Genomic DNA, 25,052 nt, shown 5'->3' with positions numbered 1-25,052 from the left:
ACTCCTAACTCCCACCCTGTCCTCTGGTTAAGGTAGTAAATCATACTGGTACCACAGGACTCCATCCAGGAGGAATTACAGGACTCCTATAAAAGACTAAAAAGATGGAGGGGTAGGAGTCGGAGAAGATGGCGGAAGAGTAAGACGTGGAGATCACCTTCCTCCCCACAGATACATCAGAAATATATCTACACGTGGAACTGCTCCTATACAACACGAACTGAATGCTGGCAGAAGACCTCAGACCTCCCAAAAGGCAAGAAACTCCCCCACGTACCTGGGTAGGGCAAAAGAAAAAAGAAATAACAGAGACAAAAGAATAGGGACGGGACCTGCACCAGTGGGAGGGAGCCGTGAAGGAGGAAAGGTTTCCACATACTAGGAAGCCCCTTTGCGGGCAGAGACTGCGGGTGGCGGAGGGGGGAAGCTTCGGAGCCACGGAGGAGAGCGCAGCCACAGAGGTGCGGAGGGCAAAGCGGAGAGATTCCCGCACAGAGGATCAGTGCTGACCAGCACTCACCAGCCCAAGAGGCTTGTCTGCTCACCCGCCAGGGCGGGCGGGGGCTGGGAGCTGAGGCTCGGGCTTCGGTCGGATCGCAGGGAGAGGACTGGGCTTGGCAGCGTGATCACAGCCTGAAGGGGCCAGTGCACCACAGCTAGCTGAGAGGGAGTCCGGGGAAAGGTCTGCAGCTGCCGAAGAGGCAAGAGACTTTGTCTTGCCTCTTTGTTTCCTGGTGCGCGAGGAGAGGGGATTCAGAGCGCCGCCTAAACGAACTCCAGAGACGGGCGCAAGCCGCAGCTATCAGTGCAGACCCCAGAGACGGGCAGGAGACGCTAAGGCTGCTGCTGCCGCCACCAAGAAGCCTGTGTGCGAGCACAGGTCACTCTCCACACCGCCCCTCCCGGGAGCCTGTGCAGCCCGCCACCTCAGGCTGGTGCAACGTCACGCCGGCCTCTGCCGCCGCAGGCTCGCCCTGCATCCATACCCCTCCCTCCCCCCGGCCTGAGTGAGCCAGAGCCCCCGAAGCAGCTGCTCCTTTAACCCTGTCCTGTCTGAGTGAAGAAAAGACGCCCTCAGGTGACCTACATGCAGAGGCGGGTCCAAATCCAAAGCTGAAACCTGGGAGCTGTGCGAACAAAGAAGAGAAAGGGAAATCTCTCCCAGCAGCCTCAGGAACAGTGGATTAAATCTCCACAATCAACTTGATGTACCTGCATCTGTGGAATACCTGAATAGACAACGAATCATCCCAAATTGAGGAGGTGGACTTTGGGAGCAATGATATATATATATTTTCCCCTTTTTCTCCTTTTGTGAGTGTGTATGTGTATGCTTCTGTGTGTGATTTTGTCTGTATAGCTTTGCTTTTACCATTTGTCCTCGGGTTCTGTCTGTCCGGTTTTTTTTACTTTTTAAAAAATTTTTTTCTTAATAATTATTTTTTATTTTAATAACTTTATATTATTTTAATCTTACTTTATTTTATTTTATTTTATCCTCTTTCTTTCTATTTTTTCTCCCTTTTATTCTGAGCTGTGTGGATGAAAGGCTCTTGGTGCTCCAGCCAGGCATCACGGCTGTGCCTCTGAGGTGGGAGAGCCAACTTCAGGACACTGGTCCACAAGAGACCTCCCAGCTCCACGTAATATCAACTGGCAAAAATCTCCCAGAGATCTCCATCTCAACACCAAGACCCAGCTTCACTCAACGTCCAGCAAGCTACACTGCTGGACACCCTATGTCAAACAACTAGCAAGACAAGAACACAACCCCACCCATTAGCAGAGAGGCTGCCTAAAATCATAATAAGGCCACAGACACCCCAAAACACACCACCAGCCGTGGACCTGCCCACCAGAAAGACAAGATCCAGCCTCATCCACCAGAACACAGGCACTAGTCCCCTCCACCAGGAAGCCTACACAACCCGCTGAACCAACCTTAGCTACTGGGGACAGACACCAAAAACAACGGGAACTACGAACCTGCAGCCTGTGAAAAGGAGACCCCAAACACAGTAAGATAAGCAAAATGAGAAGACAGAAAAACACACAGCAGATTAAGTAGCAAGGTAAAAACACACCAGACCTAACAAATGAAGAGGAAATAGGCAGTCTACCTGAAAAAGAATTCAGAATAATGATAGTAAAGATGATCCAAAATCTTGGAAATAGAATACAGAAAATGCAAGAAACATTTAACAAGGACCTAGAAGAACTAAAGAGGAAACAAGCAACAATGAACAACACAATAAATGAAATTAAAAATACTCTAGAACAGATCAATAGCAGAATAACTGAGGCAGAAGAACGGATAAGTGACCTGGAAGATAAAATAGTGGAAATAACTACTGCAGAGCAGAATAAAGAAAAAAGAATGGAAAGAACTGAGGACAGTCTCAGAGACCTCTGGGACAACATTAAACACACCAACATTCGAATTATAGGGGACTCAGAAGAAGAAGAGAAAAAGAAAGGGACTGAGAAAATATTTGAAGAGATTATCGTTGAAAACTTCCCTAATATGGGAAAGGAAATAGTTAATCAAGTCCAGGAAGCACAGAGAGTCCCATACAGGATAGATCCAAGGAGAAACACTCCAAGACACATGTTAATCAAACTATCAAAAATTAAATACAAAGAAAACATATTAAAAGCAGCAGGGGAAAAACGACAAATACCATACAAGGGAACTCCCATAAGGTTAACAGCTGATTTCTCAGCAGAAACTCTACAAGCCAGAAGGGAGTGGCATGATATACTTAAAGTGATGAAAGGGAAGAACCTACAACCAAGATTACTCTACCCAGCAAGGATCTCATTTAGATTTGATGGAGAAATCAAAAGCTTTACAGACAAGCAAAAACTAAGAGAATTCAGCACCACCAAACCAGCTCTACAACAAATGCTAAAGGAACTTCTCTAGGTGGGAAACACAAGAGAAGAAAAGGACCTACAAAACAAACCCAAAACAATTAAGAAAATGGTCATAGGAACATACATATCGATAATCACCTTAAACATGAATGGATTAAATGCTCCAACCAAAAGACACAGGCTTGCTGAATGGATACAAACACAAGACCCATATATATGCTGTCTACAAGAGACCCACTTCAGACCTAGGGACACATGCAGACTGAAAGTGAGGGGGTGGAAAAAGATATTCCATGCAAATGGAAATCAAAAGAAAGCTGGAGTAGCTATACTCATATCAGATAAAATAGACTTTAAAATAAAGAATGTTACAAGAGACAAGGAAGGACACTACATAACAATCAAGGGATCAATCCAAGAAGAAGATATAACAATTATAAATATATATGCACCCAACATAGGAGCACCTCAATACATAAGGCAACTGCTAACAGCTGTAAAAGAGGAAATTGACAGTAACACAATAATAGTGGGGGACTTCAACACCTCACTTACACCAATGGACAGATCATCCAAAATGAAAATAAATAAGGAAACAGAAGCTTTAAATGACACAATAGACCAGATAGATTTAATTGATATTTATAGGACATTCCATCCAAAAACAGCAGATTACACATTCTTCTCAAGTGCTCACGGAACATTCTCCAGGATAGATCATATCTTGGGTCACAAATCAAGCCTCACTAAATTTAAGAAAATTGAAATCATATCAAGCATCTTTTCTGACCACAACACTATGAGATTAGAAATGAATTACCAGGAAAAAAACGTAAAAAACACAAAAACATGGAGGCTAAACAATATGTTACTAAATAACCAAGAGATCACTGAAGAAATCAAAGAGGAAATCATAAAATACCTAGAGACAAATGACAATGAAAACACGATGGTCCAAAACCTATGGGATGCAGCAAAAGCAGTTCTAAGAGGGAAGTTTATAGCTATACAAGCCTATCTAAAGAAACAAGAAAAATCTCAAGTAAACAATCTAACCTTACACCTAAAGGAACTAGAGAAAGAAGAACAAACAAAACCCAAAGTTAGCAGAAGGAAAGAAATCATAAAGATCAGAGCGGAAATAAATGAAACAGAAACAAAGAAAACAATAGCAAAGATCAATAAAACTAAAAGCTGGTTCTTTGAGAAGATAAACAAAATTGATAAGCCATTAGCCAGACTCATCAAGAAGAAGAGGGAGAGGACTCAAATCAATAAAATTAGAAATGAAAACGGAGAAGTTACAACAGACACCGCAGAAATACAAATCATCCTAAGAGACTACTACAAGCAACTCTATGCCAATAAAATGGACAACCTGGAAGAAATGGACAAATTCTTAGAAAGGTATAACTTTCCAAGACTGAACCAGGAAGAAACAGAAAGTATGAACAGACCAATCACAAGTAATGAAATTGAAAGTGTGATTAAAAATCTTCCAACAAACAAAAGTCCAGGACCAGATGGCTTCACAGGTGAATTCTATCAAACATTTAGGGAAGAGCTAACACCCATCCTTCTCAAACTCTTCCAAAAAATTGCAGAGGAAGGAACACCCCCAAACTCATTCTATGAGGCCACCATCACCCTGATACCAAAACCAGACAAAGATACTACAAAAAAAGAAAATTACAGACCAATATCACTGATGAATATAGATGCAAAAATCCTCAACAAAATACTAGCAAACAGAATCCAACAACACATTAAAAGGATCATACACCATGATTAAGTGGGATTTATCCCAGGGATGCAAGGAGTCTTCAATATACGCAAATCAATCAATGTGATACACCATATTAACAAATTGAAGAAGAAAAACCATATGATCATCTCAATAGATGCAGAAAAAGCTTTTGACAAAATTCAACACCCATTTATGATAAAAACTATCCAGAAAGTGGGCATAGAGGGATCCTACCTCAACATCATACAGGCCATATACGACAAACCCACAGCAATCATCATTCTCAATGGTGAAAAACTGAAAGCATTTCCTCTAAGATCAGGAACGAGACAAGGATGTCCACTCTCACCACTATTATTCAACATAGTTTTGGAAGTCCTAACCACAGCAATCAGAGAAGAAAAAGAAATAAAAATTCGCCCCCGCTTGCCACAACTAGAGAAAGCCCTCGCAGAGAAACGAAGACCCAACACAGCCATAAATAGAAATAAATAAAATTTTAAAAAAATCATTAAAGTTTGTATGGAGACACAAAAGACCCCGAATAGCCAAAGCAGTCTTGAGGGAAATAACCGGAGCTGGAGGAATCAGACACCCGGACTTCAGACTATACTACAAAGCTACAGTAATCAAGACAATATGGTACTGGCACAAAAACAGAAATATGGATCAATGGAACAAGATAGAAAGCCCAGAGATAAACCCACGCACCTATGGTCAACTAATCTATGACAAAGGAGGCAAAGATATACAATGGAGAAAAGACAGTCTTTTCAATAAGTGGTGCTGAGAAAACTGGACAGCTACATGTAAAAGAATGAAATTAGAACACTCCCTAACACCATACCCCAAAATAAACTCAAAATGGATTCGAGACCTGAATGTAAGACCGGACACTATAAAACTCTTAGAGGGAAACATAGGAAGAACACTCTTTGACATAAATCACAGCAAGATCTTTTTTGATCCACCTCCTAGAGTAATGGAAATAAAAACCAAAATAAACAAATGGGACCTAGTGAAACTTAAAAGCTTTTACACAGCAAAGGAAACCATAAACAAGATGAAAAGACAACCCTCAGAATGGGAGAAAATATTTGCAAATGAATCAACGGACAAAGGATTAATCTCCAAGATATATAAACAGCTCATTCAGCTCAATATTAAAGAAACAAACAACCCAATCAAAACATGGGCAGAAGACCTAAATAGACATTTCTCCAAAGAAGACATACAGATGGCCAAGAAGCACATGAAAAGATGCTCAACATCACTAATTATTAGAGAAATGCAAATCAAAACTACAATGAGGTATCACCTCACTCCTGTTAGAATGGGCATCATCAGAAAATCTACAAACAACAAATGCTGGAGAGGGTGTGGAGAAAAGGGAACCCTCTTGCACTGTTGGTGGGAATGTAAATTGATACAGCCACTATGGAGAACAGTATGGAGGTTCCTTAAAGAACTAAAAATAGATTTACCATATGATCCAGCAATCCCACTACTGGGCGTATACACAGAGAAAACCATAATTCTAAAAGACACATGCACCCCAATGTTCATTGCAGCACTATTTACAATAGCCAGGTCATGGAAGCAACCTAAATGCCCATCGACAGACGAATGGATAAAGAAGATGTGGTACATATATACAATGGAATATTACTCAGCCATAAAAAGGAACGAAATTGAGTCATTTGTTGAGACGTGGATGGATCTAGAGACTGTCATACAGAGTGAAGTAAGTCAGAAAGAGTAAAACAAACATCGTATATTAACGCATGTATGTGGAACCTAGAAAGATGGTACAGATGAGCCAGTTTGCAGGGCAGAAGTTGAGACACAGATGTAGAGAACAGACATATGGACACCAAGGGGGGAAAACTGTGGTGGGGTGGGGATGGTGGTGTGCTGAATTGGGCGATTGGGATTGACATGTATACACTGATGTGTATAAAACTGATGACTAATAAGAACCTGTAGTATAAAAAAACAAACAAAACAACTAATACTAAAGTTTCATTGGGTTATTTGTATGGAAAATTGTTAATATAAGTGTTTCAGACATTACATGAAATTTCTAAAAATCTTATATGTCCTGGTATAATGTTATAAGTCATAATTCTAGTTATTAGTTTGAAATGTATATCTCAGAAATAACTAAGTTTCCTTGTCAATTGAATTACTATGAACTTTCATCAAATCTTTAACCGTGGTCATTTCTAAGTCTTTTGTCATTTCCAGGCAGTTCTGGGTGTACTGTGATGCTTTTGCAAATATGTTCGTATAAAAGGGTTTCATCTTGAAGGAATTCATGGAAAAGACTCTGACAAGTACCGGTTTCTGGTAACTGACTGTACTGCTGAACTGAATGAATAACCATTTTCAGAACTCTAATGAAAAACTGATGAACTCATAAAAGTGCTAACAAAAGATCAAGATGAAAAAAAAATTAATTACATGGGACTGAGTGAACTGATGAGGATGATTATAGTTTTTGTGAGTTTCTGTTTGCATTAAAGAAAAAAATCCCACAAGGACTCAGAGGCAAAAAGAGTCATGTACCAAAATGTTCATTGCAGCTCTATTTACAATAGCCAGGACATGGAAGCAACCTAAGTGTCCATCATCAGATGAATGGATAAAGAAGATGTGGCACATATATATACAGTGGAATATTACTCAGCCATAAAAAGAAATGAAATTGAGGTATTTGTAGTGAGGTGGATGGACCTAGAGTCTGTCATACAGAGTGAAGTAAGTCAGAAAGAGAAAAACAAATACCGTATGCTAACACATATATATGGAATCTAAGAAAAAAAAAAAAAAAGATCATGAAGAACCTGGGGGTAAGACGGGAATAAAGACACAGACCTACTAGAGAATGGACTTGAGGACACGGCGAGGGGGAACGGTAAGCTGGGATGAAGTGAGAGAGTGGCATGGACATATATACACTACCAAATGTAAAATAGATAGCTAGTGGGAAGCAGCTGCATAGCACAGGGAGATCAGCTCGGTGGTTTGTGACCACCTAGAGGGGTGGGATAGGGAGGGTGGGAGGGAGAGAGACACAAGAGGGAAGAGATATGGGAACATATGTATATGTATAACTGATTCACTTTGTTATAAAGCAGAAACTAACACACCATTGTAAAGCAATTATACTCCAATAAGGATGTTAAAAAAAAAAAAGAGCAATTCCAGCTTTCAAGCAGGAAAGGATTGCTTAATCAAGAAGCAAAAAGAACAAACCATAATGGGAAGGCCTGTCATACTCAGCTGTGTGAACATTAAAAACCCTGCCCAACAGCAGACCACAGATCTGTGAGCACAGTCAGAAGACCAGCCTCCTGCAAACAAAGACAATGAGACAATTTCAGCCATTTGACTGACAGAAAGTGAATAGTGGTCACTCATGTGATGGCAAGAGCATAAGAACCAGGAACCAGGACATGGGGCGCCCTGGCACAGCAGATCATCAGCCACCCAGCATGGCTTCCCGCCACTGAAGATGCACCTGCCTTCAAGGACCCCTGGCGGTCCAGGTGTGCAGAAACAGGTACAAGAACGTGTCCCAGCACTGGCTAAAGTAGTGAAAAAAATGGAAACCACCTCAAAGTCCTCCCTGGGAGACCAGATAAACTGTGGTTTAACCAAACAATGAAATACTATGCAGAACTGGAAACGAATGAATTGGAATTACAGGTACCATCAACAAGGATACATCTTAAAAGCACGATGGGGGGAGGGGCGGGGAAGCGGAACTGAGGGACACATATAAATGTGACATCATTTATAAAGTCTGAAAACCGGCAAAGCATCATCGTACCTTGCTTATGGACGTACAACCTGTAAGGGAAATAACATCTGTGCAGGAGAATGATAAGTACCGAATTCCTGGCGAGGGGCTCTCTCTGGGGTGGCGGGGGTGGGGAGGTGACACACAAGATGCCTCAACTCTACCTGTAACACTTTATTTCTTAAAAGAATCTGATGCTAAAATGCTTTATTGTTGGCAATCTGATAAAGGTGGGCAGTGGAATAAATAGTCTCATTATTCTCCAAAAAAAAAAAAAAAAAAAATGGAAGGGTAGTAGTCTTCATCATATCACAGTTGAATTCATCTTTCATCTGTGTTCACCTTTATGGAAAACCAGATGGATCATGCTAGATGCAGATGAACTTCAAAATGGAACAGTGCTGTCTTGTGTGAGTCATTATTATTGTTTTTATAAGTTATCCTGGAAGCTAAATGAAGAAACTGTTTCCAGGAAAAGAAAGTGATCATCTACATCATGTGCTGCTGATATGTCAACTAAAATGAGAACCGAAGCCTGGCTGTTGGATTCAACAACACGAAGGTAATTGTTGACCTTGGCATGAGCTATGTGGGTAGAGCAGTGGTGGCAAAAGCCTGGTTAGGGTAGGAGTCAGGAGAAAATGAAGGAGAATAACTGGAGAGAAGAAATACAGGCAGTTCTTTTGGGGAATTCTTCCATAAGGAGAAGAAAAGCTAGAGGGGCTGTGAGGTCCAGAGGGGTTTATATTTTCATGGGAGAAAACTATAGCATTTTTATACAGATGGGAAGTACTCAGGAAAGATGACCAAATTTATGTGGGTTAGGGAAGAATTGCTGCAGCAATTTCCTTGAGTAGATAAAAGAGTTGGAATCCAGTGCATAAGTGGAGGGATTCAGTTTTTTAAAAATTGCTTTTGAATAGATGAGGCAGTGTGTAAATGAATGAAATGAATGAAAAATGTTCTCTTCAGATAACTGTAGTTAGGTTAGCAGAAGGTAATTGTGGCTTCAGAGAGAACCATACTTAGGGAATTAAAAAAAATTTAGGATACCTCAAGTATCTTGTGCAAGTTGGAGATGCAGTACTGTAATTACGTATGCTATCAACTTTGACAATTGGCTTAGCCTTTTCTATTCACTAAATGCAAAAAGTAGGTACTCTTACCCTTCAAGTTCTTTTTACTTCTAACACATATTCTGAGGGAAACTGCTATGATATTCTAACAATTCAGGTGAGATAATAGATTAATATTCTTCTACATGTATCTGAGCATTTGTGTAACCATACATAGCCATAAACATAATAATGTTTTCATATTCCTTTATTATTAATTTTTAGGCTATATCTCCAATCTCCAAGAGCAAATCTCAGAGAAGTGGTAAGGTCCTTGGTAGTTTTGTATAAGTTTCAAGTATATGAGGAAAGATGAAATCTCAGGAAGACTAGAGCATCTGTAAAAGCACTGAAAAACAGAGACACTTCTGGGGTGAAGAACCTCGGAAATCACCTAGCTCAGCCCCTTGAGTTTGCAGATGGGGAGAAGAGCAGCCAGGGAGATTAAGTGATTCACCCTAAATGACATGATTAATAATGGCAGAGCCAGAGTTAGAGGCAAGTTTTCCTCACTCCTAATCTAGGGCTCTTTCTACCATACCTTCCCTTTGAATTGTCAGAAATTTGTAATAAAGCTAACGTCAAATTTTAGGATATAAATAAATGTTTTTCAGTATGATATATAGACACAAAGAAGGAGTTCACATAAATGACCCATCCAATATTTCTTTTATATAGTCATCATAATTTTTATTTTAGAATAAAATAACAGAAATATTTTTGGAAAATGATATAAATTAGTTTCATCAAAAAGTAAGTTAGGTTGAGTTATTTTTCCTGTTTTCATGGAAGTAGAATTTAAGAGACTAAGAAACCATATTGTCTTAAAGACAGGAAGGAAGAAAAAAATGCTCTTCATCAACTACTATGAAGCAAGGACTTACATTTGTCCTGTAATTTTTCCAACAGCTTTTTGAATAGGCATTATCTCCAATGTACATGTAAGGTAACAAGCTCACAGAGGTTAAGTAATGATTCCAAGGTAATGGTTCCAAGTGAGGAACTGGTATTCCACTGAAGAGAAATTTGTGAAAGAAAGGAAAATATTAGTGACCTCACAATTTCGTGCAGGTCTGGCTGTTCTATATGACTTTGTTCAAATTTACCCTGCCGTGAATAACAGTGTCATGATAAGAACAAAAAGGTATGGGCGGTCAGTGAACAGCTGATTGATTGATTGTGTCTGCTGTGTTTTCTTTCACCAACTTCTTTGTGACTGTGAGAAACTAACTTAACCTCTCTCTTTCCTCATCTAATTATTGAGATCAATTTCAGGGTCTAATATTTATGAGTCTATGGGCACATAATCTCCTGAGAATTTAAAATTTTCATAAAATAGACACAGTCTTCATACCATTGGATAATTGGTGAGTATTCTGGTTCTATTTCTATTGAGGAAATATTTGGACATTCTACAAGCTAGTAATTTGCCAGATGCATTGCCTGATTCATATGCTATTTAAAGAGACACTGATAAGTAATTTAGAAACAAAGTAGAGGTATGTGGGGCTTTTTTTGTGAAAAAGAGAAGGAACAGTAATATAAATAATTTTTTTAAATGACATAATTTCCCCAAAGCTTCTATTACAAGAAAATAGCTGGTGCATGAGAATCCAAAGGGAAATTGGATTAGAAATCAATGTGAAACTGTCAGTGAAATATTTCTTTAAAATCCAGTGATATATAAATATAAATATGCCAAACCTTTATTAGAACTTCAGCCAGTTTAGGATAGAGTTGATCATAATATTAAAAACTTTAGGAAAAGAAAAGAAATTGAGAAGCCTTTCAACCTTGATGTCTACTTTACATACCTATTTTAAGAACTCTTCCTACGACAAATCATGAAAAATGGGAAGTGTACCTTCACAATCTTTTTCCTCCTTTTTCTTCAAAATATATTTCTTTAAGCACCTATCATTCCAGACTCTGTGCTATTAGGCATGCCGAAGAATTTTAAAAATGGAGAAGACATTACTGTCTTCAAATGACTTAGGGTTTAGGAGAGGAAAGAAGACAAATGTACATATAATTGTGATGCAGAGGGGAGGATTTTTAAAAGTCTGAAAGATCTGACTGGAATTTTGGTTGAGATGACACTGAAATTATAGATGTTAAGTCACCCCACCATGAACATGGAGTATCTACTCCATAAAATTCTTGGGCTTTCCTTATAAGGTTAATTCCAGTTCATGTTGCTATTGTGAATGTATCTCCATTTGGTAGCTGGTTATTGCTGGTGGAGAGGAGAGCTTTTACTTTTTCAAATTGACATTATAAAACTTGCTGATTTATTGAAATTGCTCTAATAGATGGTTTTTTTATGTTGGTATAGAATTTTGGTGGCCAGGCCTTATGAAATTAAGGAAGTTCCAAGTTTTCTATTCCTAGTCTCAGGAAATGTTTTGCTTTGTTTTAGTTTTTAAGTAATAAATATTCAAATATTTCCTGTATCATTGGAAAAATCACATGATAATCCACTTTGCATTCATTGATTTGATGAATTATGATTGGTAGAATTTTCCATTATTCAATCATTTTTTTCAATCTGGGTTAACTTTTCCTTGATTGTTATTTAAGAATACACTGCTGGAGTTGGTAGGCTAATATGTTATTTAAAACTTCAGCACCTATGTTCATAAGTGAAATGATCCTATAATCTTCTTTTTTTGTATAGTTCGAAACAAATTTGGAATCAAGGCTATACTTGCATCCTAAAATCTGTTAGACAACTCCTTCTCCAACCATGTTTGAAATTAGGGAACAGCTAGTACAATACGGGGTTACCTGTTCATTGAAGTTTCTTAAACTTAACCTGCAACCCTCTGGGTCTGAGATTAATTGCATTGTTAGGTTTCTGTTTGAGGTATCTATATTTTCTTGCATAAATACCAGCATTTTATGTTCTGGTGGAGCACATAATTTGTCCATTTAATCTAGATTAAATTTTTTAACATAGAAGTTGTTCAAATCATCTGTTTATTATTTTAAAAACATTTGTGTGTCTATACTTATTTGCCTCTGTTCACTATTTTGGTATTTGTAGCTTTCTATTCAGAAAAGAGAAAAAGACAGTGGCCTGAGGAGACTAACAAAGACTTCATGGATCAATTGCCTTATGGGAAAGGCAAGATTACAAGAATAAGGCAATGTAAGTAGGAGTATGAACAGTTACCTGCATGAGAATATTTTTTTTTAAATGGAAGGAGTGGATAGAAAATTATTCAATGTTTTGGGAGTATAGAGTACATATTATAAGGAAAAGACCTGGATGAAAATGCCTTAAATACAGGTTTGGCACTTAACCAAAGCAAAAATCTAATGTAGGACTTTAAGAGGTAATGACCAATGGAAATGTTATGAGAAAGAAAGTCACAAGATTAGACGTAGGGATTTACCTGGCATGGATTGTGGAATAACTGAACAGGGAACAACAACAAAAAAGGTTTTAGTCATTCATGCATGGTTGTGAGTTATTTTAATACAATAATTAAGAACCTCCTGAACTACTGTTTTATTCCTTCTTTTCCAACTACTATCAAAATTTTTTTAAAAGTTGAGACTGAACTTACTGCCCTGACTCATATAGCATTTACTGTTTCCTTAAGTTCTTGTTATCTGGTTTCTGCCCCTGCTGTTCAACTCCTAAAAAGCATCATGGGCCTGCTATTGCCAAGTCAAATAACATGTTAGTATTTTTTATCCTATTAGAAGTTCTGTGAATCCTCACCTCTGTGACATTAAGGTGGTTTTCTCTTAACATGGCTTCTATAAGAGTTGGTTGTTTTGCTTTCCTTCTTTCCTGTAATTACTCCTTCGATGGCTCCAGCTTCCTCCTTGTTCTCCTTCTCCATCCCTGCATGTTCATATTTACCAAGATTTTACTTTGGGGCAGTTAGGGTTGGGTAAAGGATTCTAGGCAATTATATTTATTCTCATGGCTTCAGCATAACTTCTACTATGATAACGCTCAAATCTAGTCTGTGAACTTACTGAGAGCATGGTCTGTATCTCCCTCACCTTTGCAGGCCCACTGCCTGGCATTCATTCCATTAGTTTGTTCCAAGAGCCTGTACTAAACCAGGAACCTGCTAGATACTAGAAATACAATGGTGACAAGATGGGGTGACCCCCAAAAAGGTCATAGTAATACACAGTTCTTGAATGGATGAGTGAGTATCTGTCTTCAGCCTAGTCTCACTTTTAATCTCCAAACCTGTCAGATATCTTCATCTGGATGTTCATGCTGAGGTATCAAGAAAAATATATCAAAAGCTAACTGTTCATCTTCTCTAAATTTTTTCTTCTTCCCGAGTTTTTGATTTCTGATAATTTTACTACTCTTTTCCAAGTCTCTTAAATTAAAAAATCCCAAGTATCTTTGATGCTTTTCTCTTTTATCTCTCCACTGTCAACTAATTGCCAATTTCTTACTAATACTTTTCTGGATCAAGCAATTGTCACACCTTCACAAACATTCTAAGAATTTACTAATGGTTCTTCCTCTATTCAATCTCTTTTCCTCCAAAAAGTCTCATGGGTGTGTTACTGCCAAATTGATAGTCCCAAAGCCCAGCCCTGACCATGTCACTCCACTGCTTAAAAGCCATTACTGACTATCCACTGCTGAATAAAATCACTTTGCATTTTCTCTGTCTACTGCCCTACAGGTTCTATGTGTCCTACCCTTTTAATAGTTAAATATGTTCACACATTCCTATCTCTAGGCCTTTACTTTTGCTGTTTCAGCCCCTTGAGATATCTAGGTACCTCTGTCTCCACAAGTTCAAATGCTTTCATTATTCGAGGACTACCTGGAATGAAATTTCTTTCATAAAACTTTTTTTCTTTTATGATGCCCTACCCTTTTTAAAAAAATTTTCACTAAATTACACTGGCCTTTATTAATATGTCATCTTTATGTCATCTAACACCTTATAAATTGAATTACAGTAAGTTCTGTAACTATCTATGATTGATAGTTTGAATTATTGCCCTGCAAATATTCACTCCCCTCCCTTTCCCCTTCTGGGTGGAATATATTTTTCTGCCCCATCAGTGTTGGGATTGGCCATGACGTTTATTTTGGCCAAGGAATGCTAGTGGACCTGACATAAGCAGCGGCCATAAGTGTGTTTGTGTGGTTTGGCTTGGATCTTGCGCTTCTGACTTTGCCATGAGATCATGTACTGGGGAAGACATATGAAGCAGACCTGAGTGCAATATTCAACCTAAAGCAAGTGCAGTTGAGTTTAAGGTGGAGTCACCCGGCTGAGTCTATACTAGGTTACCAGTAAACCCATGAGTGTGAGAAAAAATGCCTGTTGCTGTATACCACTAATATTTTTTTGGTTGTTTGTTATGAGGCAAAAGTTAATGAATATACTGTGCTATACAATTTAACACATTTAATTGAAGGCCTACTATGTCCTGAGTACTAGCCTAGTTGCTAGGAATATAATAATTAGCAAAACCAAGCATGATTTCTGTCCTCATGGAACTTACAGTTGATTTGAGGAGACAGTAGTTAATAAAATTACATAGTTCTAGGGGGAAAAACATACTTCTTGGAACATACAAGAAATAGACCTCATCTACCCATGGGAATCAAAGAAGATTTTCTGAAGATGTGATTGAATCTGAGATTTGAATGAAAAGTAAGAGTTAATGAAGAGAAAATCATGATGAAACAGAGGGGTGATGGACTGGGGTTTGGGGTCTGGGAAAGGTAGGGTGAGGTGGGAGAAAATGTTCTTGTATTTCAGACAGAAGGACTAGTCTGTGTAGCAACACTGTGGTGAACAGGCATGTAGCATGTTCCAGGACCACAGAGAAGGCCACTGTGACTGGAGCCCATAGGGTAACGGTGTTGTAGACATAGGATGATGCAAGCCCTTGCTAAAGATTTGGGAGTTTTTTTTCCTATAAGTTTTTAGAGGCATTGAAAGCTTTTTATGCAGTGGCATGATCAGATTAGTATTTTGAAAAGAATACTCTGGGCTCTGGATGGAGAGCAGGTTGAGTGGTGGTACTGGATTAGAGTGGAGAGACCAGTTAGGCAAATATTGCACCTGACGAGGCTAGAGATGATGGTGGTTGTACTAGCAGAGGCTGTGGAGATAGAAGAAAGCAGATGGCTTCAAAGTATCTATAGGAAGCAAAGGCAGCAAGAAAACACAACAGTTTGTATTTGGGATCTGAGGGAGGCTTCTTGGGTTTAATGACTTGACCAACTAAATGATAGTTGGTTCCACATCTGGAAAGTAAGAATGAATCTGTGGAGGAGTATTATGCTTGTTCATGTCAACATGAACAGTTGACATGAAAGTTGGGATGTTGAGTAGGCAGTCTGGAGCTCACCTGCCAACCCCACTCTAAGAAAACCACTTTCCTGAACTTGTGTTCATCACTCCCTGGGAGTAGATATATTATTATCATTTAAGCAGAGATGGGGAAGAATAGTTTGGAAGTGGCAATGGGAGAAGAGACCTTGATCCCAGCTGCTGACACTGAGGCTTTTGGGAACATGGAGTCCTGATGGGAGAATCATGAGTGAGGGCAAAGAAGTGGTAGACATACTCAGAAAAAGAGGCGGAGGGAGTAGGAAGACTTACTGACTATAGAGCGATAGTTCCAGAAAACAGAGATTCTATCTCTCATTCTAGAATTTCAGCCAACTGGGGCAAGGGAGGAGATAATTAGATTACTGGAAATATAAATTAGGGAGAAAATCACCAAGGTCACAGTCAGATGCATTCTTTTCATCTGTTTTACCATCAGACTTCATTAGAGAATTAAAAAAAAAAAGTTTGGACAAAGTTTGACCACAGCTTTCAATGTCCTTGGAAAGAATAGGCAAGTATACTGTCAACCTTGGCAACAACAAAAGATTAAAAGAGCATTTTATATTTTCTCTGAATCTGAATTTCCAGATATATAATTATGCTCTGGTTACTTAAAATAGAAGCCTGAATGAAATTTGGGGGAAATTTTAGTTCACATTACTAGAAAAATTCTCTCCTGTAATGGCAGCCAACACTCAACTAACATTTTTAGAAAATTGTTGGGAACAGTTGGTAGCCCCTGTTGGGGTGCATCCCATATTTCTGTCTGGCCAATATTCTGGGGGGACCACAACTTGATGGTTGCCAAGTCAAGTTCTCAGGACATGAAATGAGACAAACAAGCAGACAACACCCTGGGAGAGAAAGGATTGGCCACCAGTGGGTACCTGGCAGCAAATTAATGTCACAGTTCAAAGATTTAATTCTTACGAATGTTTTTTGCCTGCCAATGTGAATTTGGAAAGGAAAGATTATACAATTATACCTCCCTCTCTTAATCAGGCACCACTGATCTGGGAGAGTAGACTTTGGTAAGAATTCTCACCCTTTGCTGGCTTCTGCCAATTTTCCTAGGATTCTGCCTGTAGGCTCTGGATGGAGTGGCTTCTCCCAGCAGTTCTCAACCTGGTCACCAGAAACTGTAGAGGATGAAAAACAATTTTCCCTCCACCCTTGATGGTGAGTGCTTGGCTGACACCCCCTTTTCTCTAAGACACCTCATAAATGGATAAACTTATCTAGGTGAGAATTTTTCTCCACTATGGCCACTGTAATTCAAGATTATCTTTGGTAAGTTTAACATGCTTGTTTCCCCTTCAAACAAGATTTTATTCACCTGAGGCCTCACACTGGATGCAGGCTTGCTTAAGTTGGACCTAGTCTAACCCTGGACTCAGTTTGGTTTCTAAGTTGGATCCAGTCCAATTCTGAACCCTGTCTGGTTTTGTTGTTTTTTTTTATCATCTTTATTGGAGTATAATTGCTTTGCAATGGTGTGTTAGTTTCTGCTTTATAACAAAGTGAATCAGTTATACATATACATATGTCCCCATATCTCTTCCCTCTTGCATCTCCCTCCTTCCCACCCTCCCTATCCCACCCCTCTAGGTGGTCACAAAGCACCGAGCTGATCTCCCTGTGCTATGCGGCTGCTTCCCACTAGCTATCTATTTTACGTTTGGTAGTGTATATATGTCCATGCCACTCTCTCACCCTGTCACATCTTACCCCTCCCCCTCCCCATATCCTCAAGTCCATTCTCTAGTAGGTCTGGTTTTTAAGTTGGACCCAGTCTAACTCATACTAGTTTCCGGACCCAGTCTGGAAAAAGAAATGCTCCAATCAAGTCTGAAACGTCCTAATGTGAAAGCCGCACTGCTAGGGTCCTAGAAGGGCTCACCCACATGTGAGGCAGTGAGCAGCTTGCCAGCTCAAGGGGCTCAGCAGCTCCCTGCGTAATTAAGTTAATTCTCAGGTTGGTTATGTGGGGCTTAGCATAAGTGACTTCATTTTGGTCCTGTTATCTTGCTTTTAGCAATGGTTACTCTTTTTCTTATGGCTTGCTGGTGAAGTCTGCACATGGTAAGAAGTAACTATGCTTTTTCTGACTTCTGGGTGCAGCTCTTCCCTTCACCTGGGCAGGAAGGTCCCTGCTCTGAATCCTGCACTTCAGAAGACGTCACTCTGGCCCTCCTCCTGCAGGGCTCCTCCCCTGAGGTTTAGGAGTTTGTGGGCCCAAGAGGATGGGCTGAACTGAAACCCTTGCTGCCCTTCCCTCCCCCTCCATCTAAATTGTGTTCTGGATACTTTGGTCCCTAGAATGCCCCAACCAAACACAGTGAGCCCACTTCAAGGGCCTGATTGTGACTTTTTAATGGGGAAGACCATGTTGCTGCCCCTGGTGATTTGGAGGGAAACTTGGGCTGGGAAGCAGGAAGGGATTTCAGCCTGGGGACTGGGGCCAGGACGGGAGGTTGAACCTCCCCACCAGCTTCAAGTACAAAACTCCGAAAGTCCACTCATTCTCAATTCAAACCTGCTTTTGCAGCTTTAATTCCTTTGAGGAAACTAAAAGGCTGATTCCAACTAGGGAAAAAGGCCAGGACACTGTGGTGAGGACTTACCTAGCCTGGATGGCATCACAGTAAACCTCTGGGCATATGCGAGGAAGGCCCCTGTGCTGCAACAGACCTCTATCCTTATCATTTCCTGTGATTTTCTTTTCCGTTTTTACTAAAACAAAAATATTTGATTCCTCTAATTTTTCCCTCTGTTAGACACTGAAATGACACACATAAAAGATTTTTGATCATTTTTGTAGCAACTAATTTATCCTTAAGACCATTTTAACTACCTACTTTGATCAAAGAGCTCATCATATTTCATGAACTCCTTTTGATATTCCAGCAATACATTATGACTTTAAAAACATTTCACAGTCATGTAAGTTTGACTAACACAGATACACCACATCCTTCAAACATCTGAGATTGACCACATCAAGCCCACATCTCTGTTCAAGACTTCCAGATAACCTATCTTTACCTGAATGCTCATTTCTAAGCTGCTGTATGTCTCTCCTAACCTGCTCCATCAAGCCGCCCACCTGACCTTCCAGAGCTTTCCACTGGGGCCTCCAGAACTCATGACCTATCACTAACAAACTGCCTTACATCTTCAATCTCCTCTGTGAATATTCCGTTCACCTTTTACTCTAACTGAAAACTGCCCTGAGATGAGTTTAGCACTTTCCCTGTAATTTTTCTCCCCTTACACTAAATACCTGGAGTTGGGGTCGGTATCCTTGGTGACTCACTCTCTTGTGAAGATCCTCTTCCTCACTATTTCTTAAATTCTTCCCTTGCACTTTGTTCACACAGCTCCCCTGATTTGGACTCATTAAACATCTCTAGATCCTTGCAATAGCCCCTAACCGCATTCCCTGTCCTCTGTGTGGCCTCCCTTCAATCTGTCCGCACTGCTGTGATATTGATCTTTTTAATCATGCCATTTCCTTGCTAAAAATCCTTCAATAGCTCCCAACAGCTTTTAAGGAGAAAGTTCAAACTCTTTCATTTAGTATCTAAGGCTTTTGTGACCCCATTTCTTTCTATATGTTCGGCTTTATTGCCCACACTCCTTCACATTCACCCCTGGCTCCACCGTATTGAGCAATTTGTAGTCCTCTGCAGTTTCCCAGGTTACCGGACAACTTTCCAGGACAACCCCTCCCAGGACGACTTAGATGCACTATACCTGTGCCTCTAACACCCTGTCCATCTCCGTCCGTCCGTCACAGCACTGACTGCACTGTGCCATGGTCTGATTTGCAGCTTCCTAGGGGAAAACACCATGTCTCAGTCAGATTTAAATCCTTAGTAGCTGGTAGGTGTTTGGCAAATAAATGAATAAAGGAAGGGATAACCAAAGCTGCTCTACCAATATTAATGGGGCATCATTTTGAGTTGTTTTTTTCCATTCAGAAGTGGAGCTGGTTTACGTTGACCAGTTGATTTTCTTTCTACTGGTTCCCATGAAGTTAAGTGTTATATGCATATGTTGGGTGGTGTTGGAGGTGATGGGGAGAGTGTGTACCTGTGTGTGTTTGTGGATGGGGAGGCCGCAGGAAAAATGACTTTCCTAAAGACAGCCTCAAAAACTGGCTCTCAGGAGCAGCAGGGAATAAATTCCTGGGACTGCCTGTCTCAGAATGCCGTTATGGGCTGGGATTAACGTCTTTTAGGGTTCTTCACCCTGGTTTCTCTGTGCACTTTCTTTTGGCAAGCCATCAAATTAACATGAGGCTCTCATTAACATCAAAGTCTAGTCAACCAGATTTACTGTTCACAGAAATAACCCTTAGAGATTTGACATGCACTAACCAGTTAATGAGGATAAGGTGCTTTAAAATCAGACTTGCTGAAAAATTAGGCAGTGAAGGTATCTTTCGTGGACCCTTCCCTCAGCCTGGAATGTCCTCTCCTTGTTTTTCTGCTTGGCAAACTCTGATTTTTTCTTCGAGACTTTCCTGGGCTGCTGGACTGATGTAAGCATTGTCCTGTGTTTCCCCTGTACCCGGTGATAGAGCACTGACTGGAACAGATGTTTTTTTAAGAACAGGGACTGTGTGTGTGTGTGTGTGTGTGTGTGTGTGTGTGTGTGTGTGTGTGTACATACCCTCAGTTCTTAGTATTGTGTCTAAAGCATAGTAGAAACCAATTAATATTTCTTGAATGTCTGGATCTTGGGAGGTGACAAAATCTGATGATGGTTTTATGGCTTGACCAGAAAAATTAGTTGCATATACAATAACTATATCGTTGTTTATATGAAAATAACATATTCTACTTTTAGAGAATTTGGAATACATAGAAGTACACAAAAAAGAAAATTTAAATTTTCTGTAATCTTCATACCTACCCAAAATTAATCGCTCTTAACAACTTGAATACTTGACTTCTGTGTGCATACAAAATTTGAGGGTCTTACTTAAATATTTATGACATGTTTAAACATTTAGCTTAACTTCAGACTGAATCAAGAATCATAAAATGTGACGCACTTCTAAGAAATCAAATACTCCCTTGAGGGAAAGCAGTTCCAAGGACAGAAGGGACATGTGAGATTAAAAAAAGGAAGTTCCATTTAGGGAATCATTTAGCCTTGAAGGAGCTATTTACCCTGTATGAGTGAACATTTTATTCTTAAACCAGATTTTATTTGTATAGGATTAATCTTTTGACTTTTTTCTACTTTTTAAAACCTGTTTTTATAAAGATTGAAGAATCAATACACTCTACAGGGACTTGTTTATCCAGTGTATTATTAGCTGAGGGGTGGTTGGCAGCCAGGATGAGGAGAAATGATTCTGAAATTTTGAGTAGATGTTCTCAGGTGGGTCCTGCCTTCCAGACCCTGCAGTGATGCCCTGATTGTTCCTAACATGAACAGGTATATACCCTGGCTCTTCAATTTGATCTGTGGGCCAGTAGCAGTGACATCACCTGAGCACTTGTTAGAAATGCAGAATCTCTATCCCACCCCAGATCTATTGGCTCAGAATCTACACTGTAACAATATTGCCAGGTGACCCTAAGCACATTACATTCGAGAGGCAGGGAATGATACACATCACCACGGCTTCCTGGAATCCTATGAACTGCACCAGCAGATTATTCGTATTTGATTATTGGACTTTTAAACCATCATCCTGGTCTGGCTCTGTGGATGGGCCCCTTGGGCTCACACTGCTGTGTGGAGAGGTCGCTTGAAGCTCAGTTTTTCTTTTCTCCTGCACACAGCCCAGTTGGGGTCTGCTGCTGATTCCACCATGGCTACACCTTCCACAAACCTTTGTCCTGTTGAAATTCCTGGCTTTCATGCACTCCTAGAGATTCCACTAGATGAATGCTCTTCTGTTGGCCTTCTGCGGTCCACAGCTGGCTTCTACCTCAGGATGGCACTGCTGCTGTGATGCTATTGTTCTTTTGTCTTCTTTCTCCTTTTTACTTGCATGCTTGGAGTTCTACCCATCTGACTGTAAGATGAGGCAGGTTTTGTATAAGTGTTATTTTCATTCTATAGACGAGACAAGTGAGGTTTAGAGGAGATACAAACCTTCTTTTAATTAATGGCTTTTAATTGAAAGAACCAAAACAAACTCCTAAAAACACATTGAGGTAGTTGGCCTCCAGAATGGCCTGCTATAGTCCCTCTGCCTCCTGGTATTTTTTCCTGTGTAGTCCCTTCCACTTTGTATCAGGGTTGGTCTGTGTGGCCAGTGGAACACAGCAGAAGTGATGGTATGTCACTTCTGAGATTAGGTTATAAAAGACACTGTAGCTTCTGTCTTGGTTTCTCTCTCTCTTGGATCATTCACTTGGGGAAAGCCAGCTGTCATGTCATGAGCAGCCCTGTGAAGAGGCCCAGGTATTGAGCAATTGAAGCCTCCTGCTTACAGCCATGTAAGTGAATTTGGAAGCAGATCCTCCATCCCAGTCAAGGCTTCAAATGACTATGGCTCCAAGTGACATCTTGACTGCAACCTCCTGAGATACCCTGAGCTAGAACTGTTTCCTTAGAAATGATGTGAGATGACGAACAGTTGTATAAGTCACTAAGTATTGGACTAATTTTTTATGCAACAGTAGATACCTAATACATAGTTCATATTTTCTTTTGTCTCGACCAAAACACAAATGCCCTGAGGACTTTATAAACAATCATAGTGGCCATATAATTTAATCGAGCCACAAGCATTATATGAGAAAAAATAAAATGAAAAAATTTGAGAATTAAGGTAAGTAATTTAGGATTAGAACTAGGACTGGGGCAGCACCTAGCATGCTATATTTAAGGAGGCACTCACTCTTAGATCAATGCTAGTGCAGGGCTGAGACCACCCTGAGAGCAAGTGCCTCCTTAAATGTTGAGGCACATTTAAATGTTGCCTCACTTGACTCACTGTAGTCCTTCTCTGGCTAGGATCAAGATCCAATAATAACACTGATATAAAAGTATTTATACCAAGTTTTAGAAAAATCCCCAATCTCAAAGCTCTAAAAATTAAAAGACGCTTACCATAGAAAGAGAAACTAATATTTATCTACCATGTGCCATATGCTCTGGAGAGTGTTACCCTGTTAACTGTGTCTTAGTCTGTTTGGAAGGCTATAACACAGTACCATTGGACTGGGTGTCTTATAAACAACAAACATTTATTTCTCACAGTTCTGATGGTTAGAAGTCTGAGATCAGGGTGCCAGCATGGTTGGGTTCTGTAGAGGGCTCTCTTCCGGTTACAGACTTCTCACTGTATCCGCACGTGGCGGATAGAGCAGAGTGTTCTCTTTTATAAGGCCACTAATCCCATTCATGAGGGCTCCAGCCTCATGACCTAATCACCTCCCAAGGGCTACACCTCTTAATACCAACACATTGGGAGTTAAGATTTAACATATCAATTTGGGGCGGGGGGAAACATTCAGTCTACAGCATTCTACCCCTGACTCCCATCCAAAATTCATGTTTTCTCACATGAAAAGTATATTCATTCTATCCCAGTAGCCCTACAAATCTTAACTTGTTCCAGCATCAACTTTAAAGTCTTAAATCTCATCTAACTCACATATGGTTGAGACTCAAAGTATGATTTATCCTGAGGCAAATTGCTCTCCAGCTCTGAACCTGTGAAATCAATATGTTAGGTGTTTCCAAAATACTACAGTGGGACAGGCACTGGATAGACATTCCCATTCCACGAGGGAGAAACAGGAAAGAAGAAAGTAACAGGTCTCAAATAAGTCTAAGCTACAAGGCAAACTCCACGAGATTGTAAGGCTTGAGAATAATCCTCTTTGGCTTGATGCTCAGACTCACTGGATTGGAGGTCCTGCCCTCCAGGCACAAGGGGTGTAGGAGTCCTGCCCTCTGACCCGCTGGGGCAGCAGTCCTGCCCTCACAGCTTTTCTGTGCAGGAGTTTGACCCCCAAGGCTCTGGGTGGGCCTGCCTCCATGCTGGTTCCCTGCCTGGGCCCTGCTGCTTCCTAGGGCTGGTGTCTTAAAGCTTGCTGCTGTGCCAGAAGGTCTCACCCTTTGAAATTTAGGTGAAGGGAGCCATGCCTCCCAAGGTTCTGCTGAGAGCAGCCCATGCAGCACCAGGGCTCACCAGAGCTGTGCCCAGGGTGGCCGAGAAACATGGAGCTGAAGTTCTGGGAGCAGAGACTGCAATGTGAGGCAGGCCAGGCAGGGTGCACTGAGGCCCCACAGGCACTGGTGGTCCCTCCTTTGAAATGACTCTGCCCCCCTGACACTCTAGGCTATGATGGGAGTGGCAGATCTGGTGATCTCTGAATTGCCTTCAGGGTCATTCTGTCCTGGTCTTGGACAATAGTTCCTAGCTGCTGTTGAGATGGCCGATCCGTAGGAATCTCCTTATCCAGTGCTTGCTTGGTCACACCTTTAGTGTTCTGTTCAGCATTCTCATTTTTTACAATATAGGAAGGCTGAGAATTTTCCACATCTTTAAGTTCTGCTTCCTTTTTGCTGAACAATTCCATCTTTAAATCATTTTCTCTCTTTTCACATTACACTGTAAGAAGTAGGAGGAACCAGGCCACTCCTTCAACACTTTGCTTACAGATTTCCTCAGCCACTTATCCAAGTCCATTATTCATGAGCTCTACCTTCGACAAAACGCTAGGGCACAAGCACAAATCAGCCAAGTTCTTTTCCACTTTATTCTAGGATCACCTTTCCTCCAGTTTTCAAAAACATATACTTCATTTCTGTCTGAGACTTCATGAGTGTAGGCTTTACTGCCCATATTTCTACCAACATTCTGTTCAGAATTGTTTCAGTATACTCTAAGAAAAATGAGGCTTTCTCTACTGAGCTGTCACCAGAATTGCCCTTAATGGTCCATTCAAGGCATTGCTGGCTTTCAAAGATGTATCTCAAAACTCTTCCAGCCTTCGTTCCTTACTCAGGGCCACAGCTACTGTCACTTATTTAGGTATTTGTTACAGCAGCATCCACTTCTCAGTACCAATTTCTGTCTTGGTCTGTTTGGTCTGCTAAGACAGAATACCATAGACTGGGTGGTTTACAGACAACACAAATTGATTTCTCACAGTTCTGGAGTATGGGAAGTCTAAGATGAAGGT

This window comes from Balaenoptera acutorostrata, chromosome 5, assembly GCF_949987535.1.
Source record: "Balaenoptera acutorostrata chromosome 5, mBalAcu1.1, whole genome shotgun sequence".
NCBI classification, from domain to species: Eukaryota; Metazoa; Chordata; class Mammalia; order Artiodactyla; family Balaenopteridae; genus Balaenoptera; species Balaenoptera acutorostrata.
The sequence above is the reverse complement of the archived record's forward strand: the minus strand, read 5'-3'. Positions refer to the sequence as shown.